A 6,000-nucleotide genomic window follows, 5' to 3' on the forward strand; every position below is an offset into this window, starting at 1 on the left:
CTGGAGGACCTTCTGCCCAAAGGCCAGCTGCCTACTAGAATGGAGATCCAAGCGATAATGCTTAGACATCATGTGAACGTTAGATCAGTTGCGGATTTGCAAATTTGCTCTGAGGCTTTGCTGCGTGGCAGCCCATGAGGTGGCGAGAGCCCTCGCTGAGTGGGATCGTATGCCCTTGGTGGGGGGGCAGGTCTATGGCTTTATATGCCTCCATGAATTGATGTTTTGATCCATTTAGCGATTGTTTTTTGAAGCTGCTTTCCCTTTATTTTGGCCTCGAAACTGAAGAAATCGGTTACCAGATCTTCTAAAGGTAAGTAGGTTAGAACGGCAAGTCTAACGTCTAGGTCATGTAGGCACCATTTCTTGTCATTTTTTATGTTTCAACGGGTTTTATTGAATTTAAATATTAAAGTTGGCAACACTCTGCTGCAATTACCCCACACAGGGGGAAATAATATGGTCTTTTCTTTGGAGAACAGAGAAACCATTTTTTCTTTAAACTATAACAAATAAAAGTAGATGAAAAAAGGGGTAAAATTTCTAGTTGTAAGTAGTAAAAATGCATCAAATTATTATGCATCTCCTATAATAAAAGGGGGGAAACAGATCTCGATCTCCTCGGCACCCAGCCTATTATAGATAGTGTGGAGCATAAGAGTTTAATGTTATTTAGGTGTCTTATTTGAACTCTTGATATGTTCTTGCGAAGTCTTCCATTTATAGTCTAATAAAATTGTATAGGTTGGGGATATTGGTGTAGGTTATCCAGGGACTCCATATTTTCTCAAATTGTAAAGTTTTATCTTGGCATATAGCTATGAGTTTTTTACATTCAGTAGGGTTCTGTTTATGCGGGATATGTGGGGCTCAAAAGGGAGTGTGGGCTTCCGCCACTGCTGTGCTATTAAAATTCGAGCTGCCATAGTGATATGTTGGAGTAGCTTGAAGGGGGAATTGCGTATCCCTGTGGGTTTATTACCTAGCAATAGAATAAATGGAAGAATAAGTCCAAGGCTTATCCCAGTCACAGAGGCTATGAGGTGAGAGACCCTTTTCCAGAAAGCCTGTGCTCCTTGTCATTTTTATAGTCCTGACAGAAGGAAGGCAGAATTATTTCCTGTTCTATGTAAAATGCTGATACCACTTTAGGAAAAAAGGAGGGATCAAGTCTCATGACTATTATATCATCAAGCACTTTTAAATGGGGTTCTCTGCAGGACAATGCCTAGATCTCCCCAATCTGTCTAGCAGTTGTAATTGCTACCAAAAAAAAAAAAAACACTCTGGTCAGGGTCTTTAGCAATATTGATTTATATGGGCTCAAAGGGAGGTTTGCAGAGACTAACACTAGGCTAAGGTCCCAGGAGGGGACAGATTTCCTAATGAATGGTTTGGATCTTTCTACTCCCCTGAGAAATCTGTGGACCCACTTGTTCTCTATTAGCTGGGTCTCAAAGAAAATACAAAGGGCCACAACCTGTACTTTCAAAGTTGTAGGGCTTGGTCCTTTTATCTAGGCCGCCATGTAGAAAATCTAGGATTTTTGTAAAGTCCGGGCTGCTCAGATCTGGTCTATCTGATCCGCACCAGCTACGGAATTTTTCTTATACCCTGGAGTATATAGTGGAGGTAGAACCCTTTTCGGCTCTATGAGAGCGGTTATTACCTGGGATAACTGTCCTTAGTCTCAATCTCTGCCTTTCAGCAGCCAAGCCGTCAACTTCATTCTTCACTTCATCTTTTGACAGAACACTGGACCGTGGGACAGAAGGTCCTGCCTGAGAAGGCGGCAGGATCCAGGTCTGAACAGTCAGTGAGGACAACAATGGGAACCAGGGTCTTTTTGTTCACACTGGGGCAGTGAAGATTACCTTGGTTTGGCAGTTCTGAATATTTTGTAGGGCTTGGGAGAGAGGGAAAACCATATGCAAAGTCCATGGCCCATTCTTGGGACAGTCTGTCCAGTGCCAAGGGCTTGTCTGCTGGGTGTAGCGAGATGAACCCCATGGCACATTGTTTCCTCCTTGAGGCAAAGGGGTCTATCTGGAGTTGACCCCACTGAGACGTTAACTGATTGAAAACTTCTGTGTTCAGAGACCATTCCCTTGGGTCTAGTTTGTCGGTTTAGAAAGTCTTATGTTTTGGGAGCCTTTTAGATGAATGGCCTTTACTTTGCCTTCCACCCAGAAGAATATTCTTCATGGCAGATGTTGATGTGGATGTCTGATGCTGCTCTAATGGCAAATAAAAGACACTGTTGAAATATCGGAAAATATTTGAACATGTTTTCCATGTATTATGTCCTCTTTTTCATCAGCATCTCCCATACTGCTCTAAGCTCTCTAGTATTTGAGGATTGAGAGCAGTTGTGGGAAGAACCAGGCCAGGAACCCTGAAATTTCCTATCTGCCACCTGCGCTCCCCCAAGCAGACTGGCTAGCATCGGCGGTTACTGAAATGAATGGGGATAGGGACCATTGAATTCCTTTTTAAGGTTTTGGGGTGACAGCCACCATTTCAGGCTTGAAAAGGACTATCTGGGTCGAAACGTTGCCTGTTTCTTTTAGGACATGGAGCAATAAAACTACTTTTATATTGAATGCACCACTGATGCTGCCACTTATTGCAAGCCACCATTCTAAGAATCTTTTCAATTGGGTGAATAATTTAAGCTTTTTGTTTAATGATTGTCTCCTATCCTATCCCATGTCTACAGGATTTTCTGCTGGCGGAGCCTAGAGTAAAATTGTGCTTAGTGGACCATCTGCAGACAGGTGGTCATCTGGCCCAGTACCCTCATAGCTTCTCTTATGGAGACAGTCTTTCTCCTTAAATCTTCTTCTGAGATCTTTTTGGTATGTCGGGTGGATGGGAATATCGTAGTATGCATGTTTGAGGTCAATCGTGCACAGATGCAGCCCTGATTAATCACGGGAATCGTAGATCTTACAGTCTGCATTTTAAACTTAAAGTCCCTAAATACATGTCTGAGTTTAAGTATGGTTTAAAAAGAACTGTGAAGTTTGGTAACTAGAAACGAGGCGAAATAACCAAAAAAAACTGTTACTTTAAAAGAAGTGGGATAACTGCTCCCAATTGTATTAAATCCTGAACTTCCTGCTCCAATCTCTCTTGGAGTAGAGGGAACTGGTCGGGCATAACTAAAATATTTTTAGGGAAAGGGACGAGAATTCTATTCTGCACCCCAAAGCATTCTGCAGTACACAGGGAGTCACATATCTGGTTCAATCTGCACAAGAATTGAGAGCGCCTACCCCCATGGGCCTCTACCTTTTATCTGGATTCAGGCTGTCTTGAGGTAAAGAGGGAGCTCTTACCCCCTTTAAGGTAGGACCATCTACCCATTTTGTCCTTGGCTTTCTGCTCCCTAGGCCGCTACGCCTACTTGCGAAAGGAAGGATTCCTCTTAGGTTTCCCAACTGATTAATTACCATTCTTATTCCCAGCTTTCTCCAGAATCTTATCTAGTTATGGCCTGAATAAATACTCTCCCTGGAAGGGAATGGAGTAAAGCTCATTTTTTGAGACCGTCTCTTGTCTAGGCCTTAAGCCATAAAGCACGCCTGTCGGAGTTTCCCAGCACCACGTTTTTGACTGAAAAGAGTATGCATCCTGCCAGGAATCTGGTGGCCATTTTAAACAACGGCACACACTTAATTTCCTCTCTGGAGGTCCTCTGCTTTAGATGGTTCTCCAGTGTGAGAGCAACAGGTACATTGGGCGTGCCACAGAGATGGCTGCTATGTTTGTTTCTAAAAGAGTAGATGTGGTCTCCCACAATTTTTGGAGAAAGTCTGCCTTTTTATCCATGGGGTCTTTCAACTGGGAGGAATCCTTGAACGGCAAGCAGGTCTTCTTAATTACTTTGGCTGCTTGAATATCTACTTTGGGCACTCCACGCTAGAGTTTTGTATCTTCTGGTGCGAAAAAAGCCTCTTTTTCTCTGCATTCTCCCATTTGTCTCTTATGATGTGGTGTAGCCTCTCGTTCACTGGGAAGACTATTTTATGTGACCATGACACCTAAGGAGGAGACTTATAAGACCATTCATGCTCCTCTGCGCAATATGCAAGTGGAAAGATGAAACCCTGCCTCTACTTGTAGGAATGCTGCCTTACAATAGGTGGCACTGTTCCATTTGCATATTTCCTAGAGGAGCATGGCTGGCCTTAAGTCTCCTCACACCTAGGTGCCCCCGCTAAAGGAGAAACCATACCCTTCACGACCAATGTCTATGGGCCTCTCACTAGCCAAGCGAGAAACCTACTGCATCTTCTAGGTTCTCTCTCAGGAGAAATGATACTCTTCCTGACCCAAGTCATGTGTTGTATTGTGCGACTGTACACAGAAACAAACTCTCAAATCACTACTGCTAGGCAGATATGGCAGGCAAGAGTCTAGGAAACTAGGTGCCAATTATGGTGGGAATAGTAATAGCCAACTTTTACAAGAACAGATATAGATGGGGAAGTGGCTGAAGAAACTTAAGTTGAGGCTTTTGCCCTTTATATGGGAGCTCTGCACATAATTGATAGAAAGGAATGCTGTAGGCATAGGTATAGGTAGACATGACAAGGTAAACTGGGAGGGAAAGGGTTAATCGAAAGAGGAGGAGCTGGGGGAGATAGGAGCAGGAAAATAATAAGAGGTGCAAGACTGGATCGGTGCAAAGGAGGAAGAAAGAAGGTGGTCGTGCTACAGGAGCAGAAGAGTCATGAATCACTTCTCCAAACAATGTGAGACATTTTACACCTCACTCCATCATTAGAGGAAGTTGCTGCTTTGCAAGTAATTTGGAATAATGTGCAGCAGTAATATTTCTGAAATAACCGACAAGAGCTAAAGAATTCCTGCATTTCTCCTATATTTAGCAAACTTATTTCACCCCCTCATTTGAAGTGAAAATCTGCAATGCTCCTGATCCAAGTGAACATGCGCTTAAAGCAATTCTGCAATCCTTGGATGTAATTTGTCTGAGGTCGGAGGCTGTTCAGCATATGTATGTTACGTATGTTACAGTATACAAGGCAGTGCTCTGATGTTGCAGGCTGTTTTCTCTATCCCTGACGGAGCGCTGTCCTGTATAATGTAGCATACATATGCAGAACAGCCTCTGACATTGGAGCACTGTCCTGCATACTGTTAAAAACATGTCGACCCTCATTCAACATCGGAGCTACGCAGGGAAATCTTAATGTCGGATGAGAGCCAACACTGGATTGGAAAAGGACCAACTCACTGAGAGGGAAGTTAACACTTAGAGTGCTGTCTGCATACTGGTGCACATCTTAAACATTAATATACATTATGTACTGGACACAGCAACACAGTATACCATGCACTTGATTTTCAGAAGACATCCACTGGTGGGGGGTGTACCACAACTGAGATATCCATGTTTGTACCGAAGTACATCAGACGCCATAGATGTGCATCTATAATCACAGGAAGGATAAAGAATGTCAGTTCATACACAGGATCATATATATTGGCCAACGCATAGATGGCCCAATGTAGAATGCATTTACTTAATCAGGTATGTTGGGGATCACACTTGATATCAGCAGTATCTATGCACGACGGGAACATTGAGGTTCTAGACTACAATCACCATAGTGTGTACATGTTATTAAAGTAGTATCAAATAATATATACACTATGGGAAATCCTATAGAGGGCCTACATAAAGGAACAATACTTAGTGAAACACATAATCATGTCCAATGAAGAAGAAAGAAGAGTGATAATAGGTGATGAATTGGACGATTGATTGAAAAGGTCGATATGTCAGAAAATCAGAATGGCTTTGGCATTGATCAGAAATGAATAAATTAAAGGGGTTGTCTCACGCCGAAACGTTTTTTTTTTTTATTCAATAGGCCCCCCGTTCGGCGCGAGACAAACCCAAGGGATGGGTTAAAAAAAAACAAAACGTTTATTACTTACCCGAATCCCCGCGCTGCGGCGACTTCTTTC

The sequence above is a fragment of the Eleutherodactylus coqui genome, chromosome 10 (genome assembly GCF_035609145.1).
Source record: "Eleutherodactylus coqui strain aEleCoq1 chromosome 10, aEleCoq1.hap1, whole genome shotgun sequence".
Taxonomy (NCBI): Eukaryota; Metazoa; Chordata; class Amphibia; order Anura; family Eleutherodactylidae; genus Eleutherodactylus; species Eleutherodactylus coqui.